Consider the following 22,058-nt stretch of genomic DNA (forward strand, 5'->3'; position numbering starts at 1 on the left):
AGTTCCTGGCCAGATGGCAGGAAGGGAGTTTTCCGCTGCATCACAACCCACACTTTACTGCTATGAGTTCATTTTCCAAGCACTGTAGAATGAGAAAGCCATAATATCAAATCAGATGTAGTCATTTCATCAAGTTTCATTTAGTGATCTCAGGCATGACTCTCTCATCACACAAAAATGAACATTTACAACCTTACAGCATCTCGGCACAAGATACGTACTTCAGCAGCAAGATGTTACAGCAGGATCTTAATAATATATTTTACGTTAATACTGGTTTTACTGCTGAAGATCAATGGTTCAAATGCAGATTTTATTTAAGTTCACAAGCCTTGTCCAAAGGCTAAGAAATATTATTAGGTGGCATTGAAGATCAATGATCATATGGCAGGAAAGAATCTAGTAAGCGCTTTCTTGGGATATTTAAGTGAAACTGCAATAAACAAGAAGGATAAATGGCTTATTTTGAAACTCACAGATTTGCACCATTTGCCAAACTGCAGTTTCTGCTTTCAATAACACATTTAGGAAATTCCCTGTAAGAGTTCTTGAAGCCCCCATTAAAAAGCTGTTTAAAAAGCTGAGTCTATAAGCTCACATAAAAGAAGATGTAGACAACACAAGTAATTTAACAAGCTAAAGTAGCTGTGTATCTCTAATATCTGTAACTCCGCCTGGTATTCCAGCTGTGGCAATTCCTGGCCACAGTGCTACATGTATTGCTAACCTCAAGGCTTGATTACTGTAATGTGCATCATGTACGGCTGCCCTTGTATCGGGTCTAGAAGATGCAGCTAGTGTAGAACAGTAGCAAGTAGTACAGTGGCCAGGATTCAGTGCCTTGTTAGTGGAAGACTCCGATTTCTACACTTTCTTCAGGACAGGAGGTTGCCAACCTTTTTGGACCAGGAGACCCATTTTGAATTTTGAGAGACTCGGAGGGTGCAAGTGACAAAATAGGTGCTATGGGGTATGGGTGTGACAATATACAAAATTAGAGAGACACAGCCACCCGCAACAATCTTGTGTGTGCTGTGGGAAGTAAGCTATATCTTGCCAGTCCTAGCTGTGGAAATCACAAAATAATGATTTTACACTTCCAACCACACACAAGTACTCATAGCATCAGGGAGCATTCCTCCATACCAGGAAAAATATACAAGGTGGTCACAACACACTCATTTCACAGATATCACTGAGAAGGTACCTGCATATTTTGTTCCCCAACTTTCTTTCTAGGAGGGCTAGAGACTGACTTTTGTAAATAAATGAAAGCTGATTGTGGGACACCAGTGAAAGCCTGGGCTGGTGATACCTGTTTTAGAAACGAAAACAGTCTTGTACCACCTGAAAGGCCATAGCAATTTTTTTTGCGATAACCTTCCAGGGACCAGAGTCTACTTCAGATGCATGAAGCATAATTCTAACTTGTCACGCGTGTGTGATGGGAACGGAGAGGAATGAGGTCAAACCAAATGCTAAAAGATCAGATATAATTATATATAAGCAAATCAATTGCAGTGACCATTGACAAGGCAGTGTTTGCAGTAACATATAAGGTCTTGGCACTGACAACAGTGGTATGCAGACATGAATGATAAACATCTGTAATTTTCAAGCAGTGGTAGATACCAGAACCGATGAGTTGTAATTCACAGTCATTCCACCCTAGTGCAAAAACACACGTTCAACACAAAGCAAGATATGCCGAACCCCAACTGGGTACAGTTTAGAATGCACCATCAACACAGAGGTCTTTCTTATGATATCAGCCTAACGTACTAAGTTGTGCAGTACAGTCGTACCTCCACTTGCGTATCCCTCCAGTTACGTAAACTTGGGGATACGTAAGCGGCAAACCTGGAAGTATATTTCTGGGTTTTTGCCGCGCGTGGATGTGCAGAAGCGGTCCCTCCGGTTGCGGAAACCTCAGGATCCAACTAGAGCTCCAGATCCTGTCCGCAACTGGAGGTTACCACTGTATTTGCAATAGCATAATAACGTCTAACCACTAGATATAATGGATGCAGATTTGTGCCAACCGTAAAGAATGCCAATATAAAGGATGCAGATTTGCACACTCATTTCTATACCATGACTGCCCTTTTCCACAAAAGACCTTCCTATGAGGTTGTAAACAATGCACCTGACAATCATGGCTATACATCTTCAGCTGCATGCATGCCATACATATAAAGCACTATCCCCAACCCCAAGAATCCTGGGAACTGTAGTTAGTGGGAGCTGTAGCTCTATATGTGGGGTAAACTACGATTCCCAGGTTTCTTGGGGTATGTACTTTAAATGGATGCTGTACACATACAGTACTTGCAGTGCAATAGCACCAACCCACTCTACTTAATAGGCTGTAATCCTATGTAGTTATCTGGCACTGCATGCAGCAGATAAGTGGTCAAATGTTCTTCTTGTACACTGAGAATGTGTGTGGGGGGGAGATGGGGAGCACCCCTGATTAGCACAGCCCTCTGCAATGCCATGTACAACATTAAGCAGAAAGTATCCTATGCACAAAGGGTTCTGCCATGCAATGGGAAACACTGGCCAATCAAGGCTCCCAATTGCAAGGAAAGGACTATACACACATACAGTTGGATGTGACCATGACCTTCTCAAGAGTATACAACTTTGGGATTTTTGATAGGCCATGAGACTCTAATTTCAGGGTCATAGGTTCGAGACCCACATTGGGGAAAAGATTCTTGCACTGCAGGCTTTTTAAAAAGTCTGTACTTGAAAAAAACGAATCTTCTGCAGGTAAGTAAATGCTGTTCCTATTTATCGCAATCTTGGTTCTGGTCTTTTGAATTGCTGCTTTTGCTGGAATCGGTAGCTACTTGTGTTATGCATCTGATGATGTGGACCATAGTTCATGCTTCATAAAAAAGTAGGTTGCAATCATAAGCACACAGATCTGGGAATATGCCCCACTGCAGTCAATAGTGTTTACTTCTGAGGAGGCATGGCTAGGACTGCAGATGCAATGAGCCTTTAAAGCACCACAAGACTCTGCTAGGATTGCCTTGCTGTCCTCCTCACTCCAAAATTAGGCCACAGATCTTTTTCCTGTGTCTGCTGCAATGGACTAACAGAGTTCCACTTGTGTTTTATCATGATGGTGGCCTAATATATTTTGTGCTTCTGTTTTTATTTATTTATTACTGCTAAAGGCCACCTTGACTTATTTTCCCTTTCTGCATGGTGTCAGAAAGCAGGATACAGTATTTGGCTTTTTAAAAAAAAACACCACTTTAACCAATCAGAAATAAAAACAAACAAGGACACAACCAACAGTGCAAACCCCCGGTACACTTACTTGGAAGTAAACCAGGCAGCTATCAAGCCTACTTCTGAGTAAATAAATATGGCATACATTTTCATTGTGAACTATTTTCACCTTCTGAGTAACATGGCATACATGTTCATTGTGTTATCCATAGCTAGAGGTTTCCTACTGCTGGAACTTACAGAAAAGTTGGGGGAAAGAAAGAATTGGAGGAGAGATCCGCTGGTTTGTGACTGGAATAAAACTTTGGGGCGGGTGGGCGGAAAGAGAAGCGAAGTGGCAAGGAAGAGAGAAGGCCCAAGGCAAGTGTATGATGAAATGAGGGAAGTTCCAAGCTGCCTTAGTAGTACCTCATCCCCGGCGGTGAAACAGGCAGGCTGAGGAAGCAGACACAGCCCTGCAACATGGCCAGAAATACACACTGTCGGGACAGAGAGGGGAGGAAGAGCGGGAACAAAAAAGACGAAGGAGGACCCAAGCAAGAAACCATTCACACCTACCGTACTCAAGAAACTATTGCAGCGAGGGCAGGGGAGGAAGCAAGTGACACAGGCGAGCGGAAAGACAAAGGAGGAGGTGGTGGGAGCAGCAGCCCCAGCAGCAACAGACGGGGCAAAGAGAAAGGAAGCAAGCCGCGCAGACACTTACTTAGCAACGACCCCGCGGAAGTTGCGCAGCCTTCGGCAGCCTCAGCGCCGTCGATGCGAGTCGCCAGGCCGTTCCCGCGCGCCCGCCTTCCTTCCACTCATGTGTTTCCGACCCTCCACCTCCAGCGCTCAGGAGGCGCGTCGCCGGTGGGAAAGGGCGCAGGCAGGCGGGCGGGCGGGCGGGTAGGTGGGTGGGGCGGAGAGAGGCGGGAGGGACCGGATTGCCCCGCACGACTGTCAAACAAGGAAGCCGGCGGAAAGGAAGCGAGGCGTGCTCGTCCAACACGAGGGCAAAGCCACCTCCCGACCGGGCCGCCGGAGCGCCTCCCTCTGCTGCCTTCCCTCCCCGCCCTGGAGCCGCCCAAGAGGAAGCGCCCGAGCCAGCGCGCCGCCCCTCGACGACGCTCTACCTGGGGAAGGAGCGGGGCGGAGGCGCCGAGGAGGAGGGGAGGGGTGGCGCCGCCCTTCGGCAGGTGAAAGGGCCCTGTCGCCTCGGGGAGCTGCCGCCGCCGCCGCTTTCCCAAAGCCCCTCGCAGCCATTTCGATTTGTCCCGCTCCCCAGACGCGCCGCTGCTTCAGAACACCGCCCTGCGCTTCCATGCGCTTTTGCGCGCCAAACTTGGTACGGAATCGGGGCGTGGCTCCCGCGCTCCCGCGCGGTTACCTGCGAGTTTTCGGTGGAAAATCGCGTGCAGCTTTTCATTCCAGGTGTTGTGGGCTCCGTCTCCCCACCCTCGTCCCGTCCTGGCTGCCGGCGAGGTGTTCTCCAAAATATATCAAGGAAGTCTCGTGTAAAGCTACACTTTAATTCTGATTAATTTATCCACACACACACACACCACTTCCCCCACACACCTGTTTTATTAATAGGCTTATGGACTGGATTTGCACACACGAAGTGTGTCAGATCAGGTGTCTTCAACCTTTTCAGAGCCAAGATTTACTTTTAACTCAAACATGCATTTGGGTGATCAATTTCTTAATCTTTTATCATATATGTGCATGGTGGTAGTGCTTCTGTCATGACCCGCCTGCAACCCAATAGTGGGTCCTGACCCACCCGTTGAAAACCACTGAGTTAGTCCCAGTTCCGTAAATCCTGCAGCCACTGAAAGTAAAGTAATCATAATCAGCTTGATTTCAGCTTGTCCCTTCTTAACTGTGATGGCGGATCCACACCATAGATTCAAAGTACATCTAATGCACATTTAAATTACAGTACATGTCTTCCCCCAAAGAATCCTGGGAGCTGGATTTCCCTGTCACAAACTACAGTTCCCGGTACCCTTAAACTACAGTTCCCAGGATTCTTTGGTGAGAAATCATGGGCTTTATGGTGTGGGATCTAGCCACAAAATACACAGTGGGAAATGCTTCCAATAAGCTTGCGTAGGGTAGTAGCTGTGTCTATCCAGGGAAGCAGAAGAAACAAAAGGGTGATGACTTGCGATTTATGAGTGCCGTGGCACTAGAAATGTGCAAAATTCCTGCCTGACCTCAGATACCCAAGTGACACCAGATGGCGCTGTGGAGTTCTGTTTCTGCTTTTACTCGATTTCTCATACAAAGTTTGCTATGCGTTTAACTGAAACATGTCTTTGACGTCTAGATCCAGTCAAAGACCCAGTTTGGTACACACTCGCACCCACGCATTTGCGTACACACAGCCACACAGGCTGGGATCCTCAATGGATGCTTTGGATACCCTTTGCATGCTTCACCTGGGGCAAAAATGCTGACAAGGTTTGAAAACCCATAAGCAGGACAAGCAAATATCAGAAAGTATGAGAGAAAGGAAAGTTTACCGTTAGAATGTAACAACAGCCCCCATTCACTCCCTTTTTGTTTATGTCTAAAGAGGATGCACAAAACTCAGAAGACAAACTTGTGTTAAGGAGGAAACATAATAACAAAAAGGACTAACACTTATGATTTACAGTGGTACCTCGGTTTTTGAGTGTCTTGGAAGCTGAATGTTCCAGTTTTCGAATGCCAAAAACCCAGAAATAATTGCTTCCATTTTTGAATGCGCCTCGGAAGTCGAATGGCTTCCGCTGCGTGTTTTTCAATTTTTCCAATTGAACTTGCAGCCAGCCCTTTGCGCCTCAGTTTTCAAACATTTCGGAAGTCGAACGGTCTTCTGGAATGGATTACGTTCACGAACCGAGGTACTACAGTATTTGATATCTTGTGTTTTCTGAGAAGATGACTTCCTTACCCCCCCATCTCTGTGTGTAAACGAGTAGAGGGGGGGAAGATGGACAATTAAATTATAGAACTTGGAAATTATTTGTGTGCAAGCAGGACAAAAAAAAACTTTGTAAAAAAGAGAGAGAGAGAGATAGTAAATGCAAATAGTTGATAAACTGGACTTTAAAAGAACAACAGTATTTTAATAAGGGCCAGTATCATTTATGTTTGAGTGTTCCCAAATTCTACCTAAGGAGAAAGTTAGGAGTAATAATCTATAATAACTTAGACAAAACAACAGCTGCCACTCAAGGACAAGGGAGAGTAACCATTGCAATAGAATTGGATCCCCAAGCTTCGGCCCTCCAGATGTTTTGGACTACAATTCCCATCATCCCTGACTACTGGTCCAGTTAGCTAGGGATCATGGGAGTTGTAGGCCAAAAACATCTGGAGGGCCGAAGTTTGGGGGTGCCTGGAAGAGAGCAAAGGAATAAATTGACAAAAAGCAAAGATGACTGATGACACATGTCCAGGGCTGGATTTAGGTTTGATGAGGCCCTAAGCTACTGAAGGTAATTAATGGGGCCCTTTATATATCCAGCTGTCCTTTGTCAACAACAAATTGTTGCTGTTTTTTGTGTTGAATATATGCTATATGGTAATTTATGGACCTAATAGGTATCTAAAGCCACTTGTACATGTTGCCATGCATCCAGTCCATGCAGAATGTAGGCACCCTATATATAGAAATGAGCAAACCAGTGATATTTTAGGGAGCAGGCTAGCAGGCGGGGCCCATTACTCACATAATAGAGTCAGGTGCTAAGCTATAGCTTGTTTAGCTTATATGTAAATCCAGTACTGCACATGCTGGAGCATCCAAAGGAACGAATCAGAAATAAAATTATTATACATCATCTAGCAAATTTACTGGAAAGTGAAGAGGAAGAGGCCAACAGAGCAGTGGATAAAATTTACAGAGTGAAATCACCTTGTGCAAAAAGTAAGAAATTACCAGGCGACTGTCTAGTGATATTCAATTCCAGAAATTTCAAGAATAACGTACTGCAAGCCCACTTTCGGAAAGGACTGGTAATTCAAGAACAAAGAAGCGTCATCTTAAAGGAAATGCTGGTAAGAGTTTTTTTTAAGGAATGGATACAAATTCTTGACAGAAGCTCTAAAGAATAAAAAGGTTTCATTCCAGTGGGAATACCCAGTGGCAGTGCCGGATTTACGTATAAGCTAAACAAGCTATAGCTTAGGGTCCCACTCTCTTGGGGACCCCCAAAAATTTAAAGGAAATAAACCTGGATGTACATTTCCAAAATATAAGATAAAAAATAAAATAAAACCTTCATGCAGCAACCGTGTTTTGTGTTGTGTAGGCTCCTATGATGTACGTAAAGGAAATAAACAACGATTTGTGGAAGTAATGAAAGCCAGATCATTTGTGAGACAATATAAAAAAGACTTTGGACAATTAGTAGAACGTCAACAAGAGGAGGCGGAAGAAGGAGAAAGAGGAAATGCAGTTTCTGCAGGTGAGGCAGTGGAAGTGCTGGACCAGTGTCTTGCCTCGGTAATGGATGAGAGCCAACAACCTGAAACTCAATCCAGAAAAGTCTGTGGCACTGTTGGTGGGTGGTTCCCTAGACCAGATGGGTGGGAGATCGCCTGGTCTTGACGGGGTTATACTTCCCCTGAAGGAGCAGGTTCGTAGCGTGGGGGTACTCCTGGATCCTTTGCTGTCGCTCAAGGCTCAGGTGGCCTCAGTGGCCTGGAGTGCCTTCCATCAGCTTTGGCTGGTGGCCCAGCTACATCCCTATCTTGGACAGGGATAGCCTAACTAGTGTTGTCTATGCTCTGATAACCTCAAGGTTAGATTACTGCAATGTGTTATTGGGCTGCCTCTGAAGATGGTTTGGAAACTTCAGCTAGTGTAGAATTCAGTGGCCAGGTTGCTCACTGGAGCAAGACAGTTTGAGCATATTACACCAATCCTGGTCCGACTGCACTGGCTACCAGTTAGTTTCTGGGCCCAATTCAAAGTGCTGGTTTTAACCTTAAACGGCTCAGGACCACAACACCTCAAGGACCGCCTCTTTCCATATGAACCTACCCGGACCCTGAAATCATCTTCTGAGGCCCTCTTGTGCCTCCTCCTTGAGAGGTCCAGAGGATGGCAACATGAGAACAGGCCTTCTCTGCAGTGGCTCCCTGTCTGTGGAATGCTCTCCCCAGGGAATCTCACCTGCTGCCTTTAGGCGCCAGGCAAAAACGTTCCTTTTTAAGCAGGCCTTTGCATAGCTGCCAAGTTCTCCCTTTTTTAAAGGGATTTTCCCTTATGCTGAATAGGCTTCCTCGCGAGAAAAGGGAAAACTTGGCAGCTATGGGCCTTTGGTTGATCTGATTGACATCATTATACCGTTTTTAAATGTGGCTTTTTTGGGGGGGGTGTTGTTGGGTTGTTTTTATTTTGATTTTATATATTGTGGTTTTTATGTTTTATCTTTTCTGTGAACCACCCTGAGATCTCCGGGTATAGGGCGGTATATAAATTTAATAAATAAATAAATAAATAAATAATAATAAGTGAAGAAGGAGAGTACAGTAGATAGGTAGAGACAGAGAGGAGTAAGGAGGAAAGGAGGAGGCGGGAGGGAAGAATTAGAGCCAAAAGTAAAACAAAAAATAGAGATATCACCAAGGACTTTATCAGATCACAACTCAATAATGGTAATCCTACATGGGGAGGCGAGATCACAATGTAGACGGAGTTTGAACGAAGAAATATTAAACAATATAGAAAGAGAAGAGAAAGTTTTTTTAAAAAAACAAATACTTTTTCCAGGTGAATCTCAACCAAGGGGTGGATGAGAAAGTGGTCTGGGATGCAAGTAAGGCAGTTCTCAGGGGCAGTGTTAGTGAGGGTCCCTCTGGTGGTGGTGTAGCAGAGCACGGTGGCACTTCCTGTTTTGCCTCAAGTGGGAAAATGGGACATTCCACTCCAGACCTCAGGATTCCTGTACTTACAGCTGCCAGTTTTGAGGGAAGGCAGGCAAGAATCCACAGTCCTGGTGGGGCTTGCTAGCTCAGGGAGGAGGTGTGTGATTCCTCAGCTGGATTAGGCTCAGGTGAGGGTCTCTCGTCTTGTTAAACCCAGAAGATATAATAAGAAAGCCTTCCTGGGTCCTGGCCAGGCTTGCATCCTGGCCACCAGGCCATAGCTCTCCTGACACATGATTTCGACTGGAGCCGCAGTGTGGAGATACAGCCTCGGAAGAGACCATGAAAACCACACTCAGCCTCCCAGTTTGGGATACCCCACCCTTGATCTACAACCTGCTGCTTAACCAGCCTTATTAGGACCTGAAAGAGACTTACAGTAATTCAGTCAACACTACAAAACAAACATCCTAGAATGAACAACTGTAAACAGATCCTGAAAGCAAAGAATCAGACCAAGCATGAGGTCCAATAAAAGTTGTTTCATCTACTCCTCCTCCAGGAACCAAAATGTCTTCCAAAGTTGAAAGTTCTTCATCGCTGGAAGAGAATCGGCTAGGCACCAACTTATTTTGGAAGAGAAACAGAATGCCCTAAATTTCACTGCTCAGGGAAGACCACAGAGCACAACCCTAGATGTGGATCTGATGAACATTGTTTGGGAGATGTCCTAAAAATATTCCCCACAAATTCAGGGGGAAAGGGAGTTCTCTCCAATTTTGAGATTTGGTTTGATTCTAACTGTGGTGCTGTATTGATAATGGGATCTCAGTAAGGCAAAAGTCTAACAGCTTGATAGGAGGTTGAATGAAAAAGTCAAGAGGGAGCAGATAGTTTTGATATCACCTCTGAACTTGTTTGAACTGTTTGCCTTGCCTCCACTTTGAGATGTGACAGTGTGGATTTATACTTGACCCTCAACGCAGCATTTTGCTTTGTTAGTTGTTCTGCGGTGCTTTCCTAATGCTACTGCAATCTGGAGGGGGCTCTCTTGCACTTTAGTGCTATAGAAGAAGAGCCAGTGTGGCCTAATGGTTATAGCGACAGGCAAGGATCTGCGAGACCAGGGTTCAAATTCCTTCTTGGCCATGAAGCTCACTGGCCTTGAGTCAGTTGCTGCCTCTCAGACTAACCTACCTCACAGGGTTGTTGTGGGGATTTAATGAGGTGGGGGAGAAAACTATGTATGGAGCAGGAGCAGCTTGGGGGGGAAATGTGGGATGTAAATGCAATAAATAAATAAAGTGGGACAAGAAAACAACCTCAGAATATTTGTAGTATGTAGGATTTGTATTACACATTATTTCAGCACTGACCAAAGGGAAATACCAGCCCCCTTAAAAAAACACCCCACTTTTGCAGCTGCAAATAATGACAGCAGGATTGCGTGTAACTGCCCCAATATCATCATGAACAAAAATCATGTCTAGAGGAACCCTGAATAAAATATCTGCTAAGAGGATCATCATTTCATTTTTCACTTATCCCCTCTTTGAACACTGGAGGGCAGTCTGAGCCCACTGTTGCTCTGGCTCAAGCCTTTGCAAATGTTGTTTTCCTACCCTCTCCAGCTATAATGACAGATGTTACATAAAGGCCCCGTAGTAGATAAAACATTTCTAGCCGATGTTTTGGTACAAAAATGAAAGTTCATTTTTTCTGGAACATTTCCCCAAAATGTTTTCAGAATAAAAAAAGAGTCTGACGAGCCAGGAACCTATTTTCAGAGTCAGATAGCATTTACTCAGATCTCCGATTCTCCTTCCAGGTTCGGAAAAAAATGGCAGCAAGAGTCAACCTGGCACCCTTCAGATGTTACTGGACTCCAGCATCCGTCAGTCCCATAGGAGTTGCAATTCTGGAGCTCGTCAACTTTGCTATCTCTGGCATTACTGTAGCACCCAGGCACTTGATAAGATTGCTAGGGCTTTGAGGGTCTCGGGGCCATTTCTCCTGCCAACAGCATGGCAGTGTGGGGGCTGCAACAGGACTATGCCCTGAGCCTCGGAGGCTTGAATTGGCAGGCTGCAATGCAGGAGGAGCAGGAAGAGGAAGAAATGGAGGAGGAGGGGGCTGAATGGCAGGGAGCTGGGTTGGAGGAGGGGGTCTCTACCCTTTCCACCTTGACTTCAGTCACTTTAGAAGGGGGACCAGAGATGCCAGCTCTCCCTTCTGACCTCCTCAGGAGCAGAGAGACTTAGAGGTGACTGGAGAAGGCTTTGATCAGCCAAGGGGGGAGACTGAAAAGGAGGAGGTCCAGGAAAGTGTAGATCCATAAGGCAGATGGGAGCAGACCCACCCAGTGTTGGTGGAGCGCACCCTTGCAAGCTTGACTTTCCCGTAAGGTGAGAGAGTCTCGGGAGTGAGAACCCTACCTCTCACCCTTCAAAGCTGGCCCAGAGGAGTGGGAAGCTTGTTTGGGCATCTTTGTCATTTCTTGCCCTTCTCTGGACCTCCTGAACTGTGACTCCTGAGCGTCGCATTTGCTGCCAAGCCTGTGCCAACTTCCAGCATCTACTGAAGACTCTCCAGCAGGCATAATAAGGGAATTCTGATTTAATAGTTTAAACCAATTTATATTGTATTCCGTTCCTTGTACACTGCTTAGGGACCACTGCAGTGAAGCAATATGTAAATTGTCTAAATAAATGGTAAGTTTGAGAGAGAGTAAGAGGATGAGAAAGAGTTATTTAACATGTTGGACAATGTTTGTTTTAGTTTTAATATGTAGATAAGCAGCAGTTCTTTCCCGTTGCTCTGTCCCAGCTTCTGCCAACCTAGCAGTTCAAAAGCACGGCAGTGCAAGTATATATGTACTGCTGCAGCAGGAAGGTAAACGGCGTTTCCATGCGCTCTGGTTTCCGTCACGGTGTTCTGTTGCGCCAGAAGAGGTTTAGTCATGCTGGCCGCATGAGCCAGAAAGCTGTCTGTGGACAAACGTTGGCTCCATTGGCCTGAAAGCAAGATGAGCGCCGTAACCCCATAGTCACCTTTGACTGGACTTAACTGTCCAGGGGTCCATTGCCTTTTTACCTTTCACCATCAAGCAGCATATAAATTTAAACTGTATTGGTTACAGATTATCTTGTTGGCACTGTGTGGTTTAGAAGAAGCCCTGACAGCAAAGAGATAGATTTTTGTTTCCCCCCTCTGAAAGTTGGCCTAAATTTGTATCTAAGCATAAACATTTGCCTGCGCAAATTTGTGTTACGAGCCTGTGCCCTAACTCTTTGAAGTACCAAGTACGTAGCAATGCCCATGAATGGGGACTTTCTGCATGCGACACACTGAGCTATGGATCCTTCCCTAAAGTGAAGTGTTGGACATTTGGTGAAGCTAACTTCTCCTCCTTTTGAACTCTACACAAACCTATTAAAAAACTGGTCTCATGCTCTACAGCCTTTCACAGCACAGAGGAAGGTTTGTCTTTGCCGCTCTCAAGCACACACACACACTGCCGTAAGGAAGCATTAGTGATTACATTTGACTGCCCAGTGCGATATTTTGTTTTACTGCTTTCCCAAAGCATAAACATGTGCCAGGGACTATGGGAGTGCAGTACGTTAGTTAAACAGGAAGACAACACGCTTCCCCCTAGCACATTTTGCTGGAGCATGGTTAGATGTTCTGATCTTTATTCCCACATAAATGTCCGCTCAGTGAGACATCGGTGGCTATAAATAGATCCCCTGGTCTGGTCCCAGAAAAAGGCCCCGTAGGGATTTCAAAAGCAGGAGGCACGTTCTCAAGATCCAGGTTGCACTGGGAGATGAGGTCCAGAGGCCAACGGAGAAGAACTTGGGCAGCTCAAATGGATAAACAGATGGGTTGTGTTTAAGACCACATGCAAGCACACCCTAGTGGGCAGAAGGAAGGCCCGCTGTAAAAAAATGGGGCTTGCTCCCAGGGAAGTATGTAGTAACTTTGGAGCCATGAGAGTACTTAAAGCTGTACCATTGCACTGCCCTTCGATCACAAAATACAAAGGCAGTAACAGCAATTGGGCAGACCCACTTGAGAACACAAGAGCCTGCTGGATCAGGCCAGTGGCCCATCTAGTCCAGCATCCTGTTCTTGCAGTGGCCATCCAGATTCCTATAGAAAACCCACAAGTAGAATTCAAGCCAAAAAGCATTCTTCCTTCCTGTGGTTTCCAGCAACTGGCATTCAGAAGCATTGCTGCCTCCAACTGTGGAGATAGAACATAGTCATAATGGTTGGTCACCATCAACTGCCCTTTCCTTCATGAATTTGTCTAATCCTCTTTTAAAGCCACCCACATAGGTGGCCATGACTGTTATGTATTGTACATATTCAGTGGTCTGTGTTTGCCTGAGCTTGAGTCTGGACTAAGGATTCTGAGCCCCTGTGTTCTGATTCGATATGTGATATCCAATCACAGAACATTTCAGAATTTGGGCCTCTGCCATTCGCCCTTAAACTCTGACTTATGATTCACAGCTTGGAAGTTTGGACAGCCAATCACGTTTGGAGAAGGAGTGGCCCAGGCCTTCAGAAATGTATATAAGCAGTAGTTGTCCAGTTCTGTTTGTTCAATAAAGGTTCTTGCTGTTATCACTGTGTCTTGCCTTGTGGGAACCCACCTACACTTCAATGGCTGCCTCCTGGGGGAGCAGGTTCCATAGTTTCACTATGCACTGTGTGAAGAAGGATTTTCTTTCATCTGTTTTGAATCTTCCAACATTCCGCTTCATTGATGTCCATGAGTTCCAGTGCCATGAGAAAGGGAGAAACCTTTATCCACTTTCTCCATGCTGCACAGTGGCAGAGCTTCATGCTCTGGCACCGGGGGGGGGGAGAAGGTGGGGGTGGCATGCCTCCCGGGGGCGGGGCACACTGCCTGCCGGGGCATGGCGCCCAGCACGGGGGGGGGGCGGCAGCCACGATGGCACCCTACTGGGATCATGCTGCTGGGGGCGGTGCGCTCCCCCCCACTCCTTCCTCTGCCAGTGTTTATACACCTCTGTCATGTTGCCTCTTGCTTGCCTTTTTCTCATAACTAAAAAGCCCGAAATGCTGCAACCTTCCTTCCCAGAGGGAGTTGCTCCATCCCCTTGATTATTTTGGTTGCCCTGAACCCTGACTAGGAAGTGGAGAGCAAGAGGAAGGGAAAATCCACATAAAAGTAGAATAGAATAGCACCAAGTGGTGGATGGTGTAGGGTGTGTGTGTGTGTGTGTGTGTGTCCCCTCTTTGAAACAAACAACAATTTTAGACTTCAAAAAGCCAACTGATTTCCAGTCACATAGGATGCACATCAGAAAGCACACGGGCACATGTTCAGTGAACCAAGCTGGAGACCTTCCATATGGCTTTGGCGCCACTGAGTCCATGCAGCCACTCCAGGTTCTGCAGAGGCATCTCTCCCGCTTCAGATTGTGGTGTCAGCATTGCCGTTCCCCAAGCAGGCGTCCTGGGAAGACATCTGCCAACGTCTGCTCTGTGTAAGTGAAAGTATGAAATGGTCCTTGGAGGCACTTTCATTTGTCAGGTGACCAGTCTGCAAGTGATGCGTGTCTTCGGCTGCCATTTAAATATAGGGGGCACTGGGACTTGCCTTGGAGCAAGCTTGCAATTCAGACTTGCGCTGTCAGCATTGGTTTCCAGCGCTTCTCAATCACTGGTCCGCAAAGTGGTCTAGTTTATGGAGCAAGGATAAATCCTCCTCTTGGAATTCCCTCCATTTGTGTCTGGACTATGCAGAAAACAAAACAAAAAACCCTGCCTCGGAAACTAGCTGCCTCATTTGAAATTTCCCTCCTCCTCCTCCTTTTGGATATGTTTATTGCCTCTTGTCTCCTGCAAGAGGGCAAGGGCTACAACAGAATCATAGAATTTTAGGGTTGGAAGGGAACCTGAGGATCATCGATAATGTTTGATGTTTTATCATGTTTTTAACATTCTGTTGGGAAACCCAGCCAGATTTTTAAAATAATTTTTTATTTAGTCCAACCCCCTGCAATGCAGGGATACGCAGCTGTCCCATACAGGGATTGAACCTGCAACCTTGGCGTTATCGGCACCACGCTCTAACCAACTGAGCTATCCAGGCTAAGGATAAGATAGCAACAGACAGAAGTCTCCAACCCGCCGATTCTGCAGCGCCTGACCTTGTGTATGAACAGCAACACAACAAATCTGTGTGGACCTTCCAATTTCCCTTGGAATATGTTCAGTTGGGAAGAATGCACGTAGCTTCAGAGGCCAGGTGCTCACTACGAGAGCCAATGCTAGAGAAGGAACAGAGAGAGGAGTTTGCCCAGTATTAACAATGTGCTGCTGGTTTTTACGTACAAGCAAGTTTCCAGAGAAAACGGTGCTTTGGGAGCAGCCAAAGGGAATGCCGCCCCCCCCCCCCCGCCCAATGAGCTTAAAATCTTGAATATTACCCCCCCCCCCAAGCCAGACCCCCCCTCCTCCACTTGATTGCTTGGGAGATGTTCACTCTGGTGCACGGCCAGAACCTCAGCTGTGTTTTGTCAGCGAAGATTAAGATATTATTTATAACCAGCACAGTAGCTGAGCAAAGCACCAATCCAGCTGCTTGGAAGGCTTCTCACAGAGGGAGCCAGTGGGCCGGTGTGCGGGGAGACTGCTGCAGGAGAGAGGGGGATGTGCAATGAGCCCTTTTCATAAGGGGCAGGGGTGGCTTCTGTCGTAGACATAGGAGTATGAGGAGCCTATCATTGTCTTGTGAGTCTCCACTTTGTGGAATGGTTGGAAATTTCAGGAGGAAGCAGCAGCAGCAGGCAGGGACCCAAACAAGGTGTGGCTTATTTGTAATGCATGCATCCCTAAAAGTAAAGAGCTTGCAGGTGACTCTATGCCATAGCTGCCAAGTTTTCCCTTTTCTCGCGAGGAAGCCTATTCAGCATAAGGGAAAATCCCTGTAAAAAAGGGATAACTTGGCAGCTATGCTCTATGGTTCCATGACCTGTTGGAGGAGAGTCGCAAATGACCCGTTTATTGAGCCTTTGAACCTTCATCCTGATTTGCCCACAGGGAGGTTAGCTGAGAGTTGGCGATTTAATGAGCATTTGTTCCGATTTGTTTGTCAGATTTTTCATTAGCATTAATCAGATTTGTTTGTGGGGAGGCAAGATAACATGGTATCGAGGCCTGGGTTATCCCACCCTTCCCTGTGCATTTTCCTTATTGCAAAAAGCCTGATCTTTTGGGAAAGCAGGGTTGGTGCCTAAGACCTCTCAATTACATACCCTTCAACTTTTCTGTGATGAAAATAGGGAAAGTCCATAATAATAATAATAATAATAATAATAATAATAATGATGATGATGATACCCTGCCCATCTGACTGGGTTGCATTCCAACAAATATAAAAGCATAATAAAACATTAAAAGAAAGTCTTTATTCAGGGCGGCCTTCAGATGTCTTCTAAAGGCTGTCTACTTACTTATCTCCTTGACATAAGGACGGCATAACTCAATGCCACCCAACATTTCTCCGATGAAAATAGGGACGTCCTACGTTTCTCTGGTGTAAATACAGCTGTCCTACGGAATAGTGGGAAAGTCCGGGATCAAATCAGAAACCAGGATGGCTTCTGTAAATCCGGGAATGTCCCTGGAAAATAAGGGCACATGGAGCGTCTGCGATCAACTTCAATTATGCAGTCAGAATTTGCCAGTACGTGAATGAACCCCACTCGAAAAGAGCGACAGTCTGGAAGTATCCTGTATTCAGAGCCCCTAGCTGTTTCAAACTGTTTTTAATGTTGTATTTTAAAATGTTGTAAACTGCCCTGAGACCTTAGGGTAAAGGGCAGGTAATAACTTAAAATAATATTAGCAATAATTGTCCAGAGGAGGGCAACCAAAATGGTCAAAGGCCTGGAAACAATGCCTTATGAGGAACGGCTTAGGGAGCTGGGTATGTTTAGCCTGGAGAAGAGAAGGTTAAGGAGTGATATGATAGCCATGTTCAAATATATAAAAGGATGTCATATAGAGGAGGGTGAAAGGTTGTTTTCTGCTGCTCCAGAGAAGCGGACACGGTGATATGGATTCAATGGATTCAAACTACAAGAAAGAAGATTCCACCTAAACATTAGGAAGAACTTCCTAACAGTAAGAGCTGTTCAACAGTGGAATTTGCTGCCAAGAAGTGTGGTGGAGTCTCCTTCTTTGGAGGTCTTTAAGCAGAGGCTTGACAGTCATATGTCAAGAATGCTTTGATGGTGTTTCCTGTTTGGCAGCGGGTTGGACTGGATGGCCCTTGTGGTCTCTTCCAACTCTGTGATTCTATGATTCTATTGGATGGCTATATTCCAGCTGCCAAAGTGTTAGTGTGGCCCCAGCCTTCACCCAAACAGGTGAGATATGTCATAGCCAGTTCCTACCAACCACCAGAAGCCATTGAGCAGGTATGATGTTTTAGCCACTGGTGCCCTTTAAAGAGACACTTTCATCCTTGTCATCCGTGGAATAGGCCGCTGTTTGTTTTCTGTCATGGGTGGTAGTGAGGAGAACAATCACATGAGACAGGGCATCCTCAGTGGTGACACCCCTTTTTTTGGAACTCCCACATCCCTCTCACTATTGCAGTTCTCAGGCACAATATGAAAACTCCCCTGCATGTCCTTGTCCAGACCTTTGGAGTATGATTGGTGGTCTTGGGGAGGGGGGTTGCCTTCTGCTTTGTTATTTAAAATTTAGGATCTGTTTGATGTTTTGAATGTTCTAATGTCTTGTTTTATTTTGTCAGTTGCTCATATGCTCCCGTGGGAGGAATGATGGGATAGAAAAATGGCAAAATGGTTAGGTGTCATAGCATGGGTGTACCCAGCGAGGGGCAGGGGGGCAGCTGCCCCCCCCAGAAACAAAAAAAATTTTTAACCGTATTTTACGGACCACAACCCGCACTTTTCCCCTCCAAAAACTGAAGGGGAAAAGTCGCTGCGGGTTATGGAAATCGGGCTGTTTCCGCCCCCTCCGCGGCTGCAGCCAGCGACAGGAACATGGGGGGGGGAGAGAAGCAGCCCGAAATCAGGCAGTTTCCACCCCCTCCGCGGCTGCAGCCAGTGACAGGAACGTGGGGAGGGCGAGAAGCAGCCGGAAATCAGGCTGTTTTCGCCCCCTCTGCGGCTGCAGCCAGCGACAGGAACGTGGGAGGGGTGAGGAGCAGCCTGAGCTGGGGGGGGCGCGGACGGGAGCTCCATCCATCCATCCATCCTTCCTTCCCCCCTCTTTCTTTCTTCCTTTTGCTCCCTCCCTCCCTCCCTCCCTCCCTCCCTCCCTCCCTTCTCTCTCACCCCTTCCTTCCTTCCTTCCTTCCTTCCTTCCTTCCTTCCTTCCTTCCTTCCTTCCTTCTCTCTCTTCCCTCACTCCCTCCTTCCTTCCCTCTCTCGCCTCCCCCCCCCCCAGTTTTGATCCTGGGTACGCCCCTGTGTCATAGTATTATGTTTTAAATCATGCAGTGGAGACATTTTACCTGCAAGTGTTTTTTTCTTTCTCTTCTTCTTCTCATTAAACATTTCCATCTATACTTCTGATCCAAACATCTATACTTCTGATCCAAAACAAAAGTTGCGACACTTTGCTTTTTGAGATTTCATAGGCAGTAATCCGGCAAGCATACTTAAATGAATCTCTTTTGGTGCTAATGATTTATGCTAAATAATTGTGGGTTTTTTTTAAAAAAAGGATCCCTAAATTTTGCTTTAGGTGGCCACTCAAGTGAATTTTATCTTCCTTTTCTCTACCTGCAGAACTACGTCAAGCCCACTGGGGTAGATGGAAGATATACACATGGGCAAAGCGCTATATCTCCAATAGTGTGGAAAGCCAATTGCAATTCCTTTGTGTGTTACAGCAACAATTAGTACGTAGCACAGGGAGACGCCAGTCTGGTAGCAGTTGAAAAGAGACAGGAAACAGACACCAAGGGGCATTTTGCAAATAACTTTTCCCGCATGCAGGAGCTGCTTTGCCAGTTCATTTCCCTCACTGCCTTTTCTCAAATGAGAAATCTAAATTTGCCTGACAGATAGCTGTAGATAAACATTGTAATCACAGGTGCTAATGAAAATAGTTTGTGGCACTCTGAGCTCTTCTCGGCTTCAGGTTCGGACAAGCGTGCAGAGATAAGCCACTGACACTTCCCATAAACATGCTGCTCCTTTACTCAAAGACAGGCAGAACAGAGGAACCATCACCAGGCCAAGGGAAAACCATGATGCACAAAAATCCCCCAACCAAACAAGGTTGTGGTTTGAGAACGTGGGACAGCCTCTATGCTCCATCGGTCTTCTTGCGGCTCCTGAATTCCTGAATTCTCTGCGGCTCAATTCCTGCTTTGGGAGGGGAATTTTAATTCAGTTCACATTCAAAAGCGAAGCTGCAAAATTAGCATTTTCTGAAGCAGTTCAGGAATGGGAAGAGCCATATTTCGAAATTCACTGAACTGAAATTCACACTTCCTCTGAATTTTGCAATGCAGTTATCCAGTCAAGTACAGTAATGTGCACGAAAATGTGTTTCCCAAGGTGTGGTCAACTGTTGAGTGTAAATGACATGCAAATATGCATTATGTTTGGGGGAATTGCTTTGCAAAAATGTGCCTGTTAGGAGAAGGCACACTAAAATGCTGGTGAGTTTTAACCACTACACCACGCTGGATCTCCTTGGGGTTTGATTCCTTGGATACATTTCTTCTGCTTGCCTCCTGCTCTCCTTTGCCAATCCAAGAAGCCACAGATCTCTTGGGTGGGTTATGCAGACCCCCTGAGGTCTGCAGGACACTAACTGGGAACCAGTGCTTTAGTAGTGGTATGTCGTGGTGATATTTTTTTAAAATTACAAATTATGGTCACCGTACTATTGTCTCTTTTAATGAAGCACTCTGAGCATAAATGTTTTGCTGGAAAATGTGACATATAAATAAGCCACAGTTGTTATCTGCTTTGATTTGTTTGCTTTTCAGTATTGTTTTGTTTTTGTACTACTGCGGTTTCTAATTGCAGCAAGCAACTCTGAGCAATGTGAAAGGCATGGGAAGAACAGGGCAGATATAAATCTCCCAGATCAAATGAACCAATAAACATCCACCCAGAATTGTCCACTTTGTCGAGCCTCCTGGGCCCAGACATTCCACAGTGTTAGTGTTGCACAGCCCATGAGGAAGGAATATGGACAATAGCTTGGGTTGTGCAGGGTCAATGTAAAGGTAAAGGGGCCCCTGACCATCAGGTCCAGTCATGTCCGACTCTGGGGTTGCGGCGCTCATCTCGCTCTATAGGCCGAGGGAGCCGGCATTTGTCTGCAGACAGCTTCCGGGTCATGTGGCCAGCCAGCATGACAAAGCTGCTTCTGGCGAATCAGAGCAGCGCACGGAAACGTCGTTTACCTTCTTGCACTTTGATGTGCTTTTGAACTGCTAGCTGGGACCGAGCAACGGGAGCTCATCCCATTGCAGGGATTCAAACCACCGACCTTCTGATCAGCAAGCCCCTAGACTCTGTGGTTTAACCCACAGTGCCACCTGGGTCCCTTAGCTATTAAGACTTCAGGCATCATTGACACCAGCTCCTCAGAGAAAGGTCTGGAGAGGGAATTGAAGACAGATAATCTTTCTCATTCCACATCATCATCTCACATCTATTTGTTTTTCCATAATTCCTGTTTTTGCTTGTTTTTATATGCTTTTCTACTACTGCTTTTCTGGTGTTCTGCTATACTTTTGTTTCAGTGATATTGTTTATTATGTTGTGTGTTGCTTAAAGTTTTTCTTATTTAAAAATCAAGCTGTTCATAAATGCTTTTAAATAAAACAAAGAGATAAGGTGTGCAGAATCTGCCACCCTCCTGATGTTATTGGACTTCAACTCCCATCATGCTTCACCATTGGCCATGCTGGTTGGGGTTGATGGGAGATGGAGTCCAACAATATCTGGCAGGACACAGATTTTGCCATGTTGTTGTTGTTGTTGTTTAGTCGTTTAGTCATGTCCGACTCTTCGTGACCCCATGGACCAGAGCACACCAGGCACTCCTGTCTTTCACTGCGTCCCGCAGTTTGGTCAGACTCATGTTGGTGGCTTCGAGAACACTGTCCAACCATCTCATCCTCTGTCATCCCCTTCTCCTTGTGCCCTCAATCTTTCCCAACATCAGGGTCTTTTCCAGGGAGTCTTCCCTTCTCATGAGGTGGCCGAAGTATTGGAGCCTCAGCTTCACAATCTGTCCTTCCAGTGAGCATTCAGGGCTGATTTCCTTCAGAATGGACAGGTTTGATCTTCTTGCACTCCTCCAGCACCATATTTCAAAAGCATCAATTCTTCGGCAATCAGCCTTCTTTATGGTCCAGCTCTCCCTTCCATACATCACTACTGGGAAAACCATAGCTTTAACTATACGGACCTTTGTCGGCAAGGTAATGTCTCTGCTTTTTAAGATGCTGTCTAGGTTTGCCATTGCTTTTCTCCCAAGAAGCAGGCGTCTTTAAATTTTGTGACTGCTGTCACCATCTGCAGTAATCATGGAACCCACCCGTTTTAAATTATCAGTGTGTTCAGGACAGCCGAAAGGAGGTACTTTTCTCACAGAACCCACCATTAAATGACAGAGTACACTGGCAAGATCTAGTGGTGGCCATGAGCTTAGGTGGATTTTAAAAACCCCGAAACGATTAGGAAAAACTAATAGAGGATAGGTCTATCCACAGCTTGCAAGTCTTGAGTGCCAAGAGGTACTTCCATAAATTAGAGCAAATATATGGAGTGCCAAGCAAAGGTCAGGGCTGTTGCTTTCATGCTTTGTTTTTGAGTTTCCCAGAGGCATGAAACCAGCCATGCTGGACTAGATACAGACCCTTCCTCTGCTTCAGGAGGAGGGGTGTGTGTGCATTGCTACCTTCTTAAGGGGAT

The 22,058-nt window shown here is 45.9% G+C and overlaps 1 protein-coding gene and 1 non-coding gene across 3 annotated transcripts in view; both read right to left on the reverse strand.

Annotated features, from left to right (window-relative positions):
* The window catches only part of RHBDF2 (rhomboid 5 homolog 2), a 61,642-nt gene extending 57,366 nt beyond the window's left edge, over positions 1-4,276 (reverse strand). The window contains exon 1 of one of the 2 annotated variants that reach the window (XM_035104550.3): positions 3,953-4,276. The gene's annotated coding sequence lies outside the window, so the exon portion shown is untranslated. The remainder of the gene's footprint in view (positions 1-3,952) is intronic. The other variant, XM_035104548.3, reaches the window with a different exon arrangement.
* Positions 4,277-15,152: 10,876 nt separating this feature from the next.
* TRNAI-GAU (transfer RNA isoleucine (anticodon GAU)) lies at positions 15,153-15,226 on the reverse strand. Its single transcript has one exon. It is a non-coding gene; the product is annotated as a tRNA-Ile (tRNA).
* Positions 15,227-22,058: the final 6,832 nt, after the last annotated feature.

Source organism: Zootoca vivipara, chromosome 2 (assembly GCF_965207765.1).
Source record: "Zootoca vivipara chromosome 2, rZooViv2.hap1.1, whole genome shotgun sequence".
NCBI classification, from domain to species: Eukaryota; Metazoa; Chordata; class Lepidosauria; order Squamata; family Lacertidae; genus Zootoca; species Zootoca vivipara.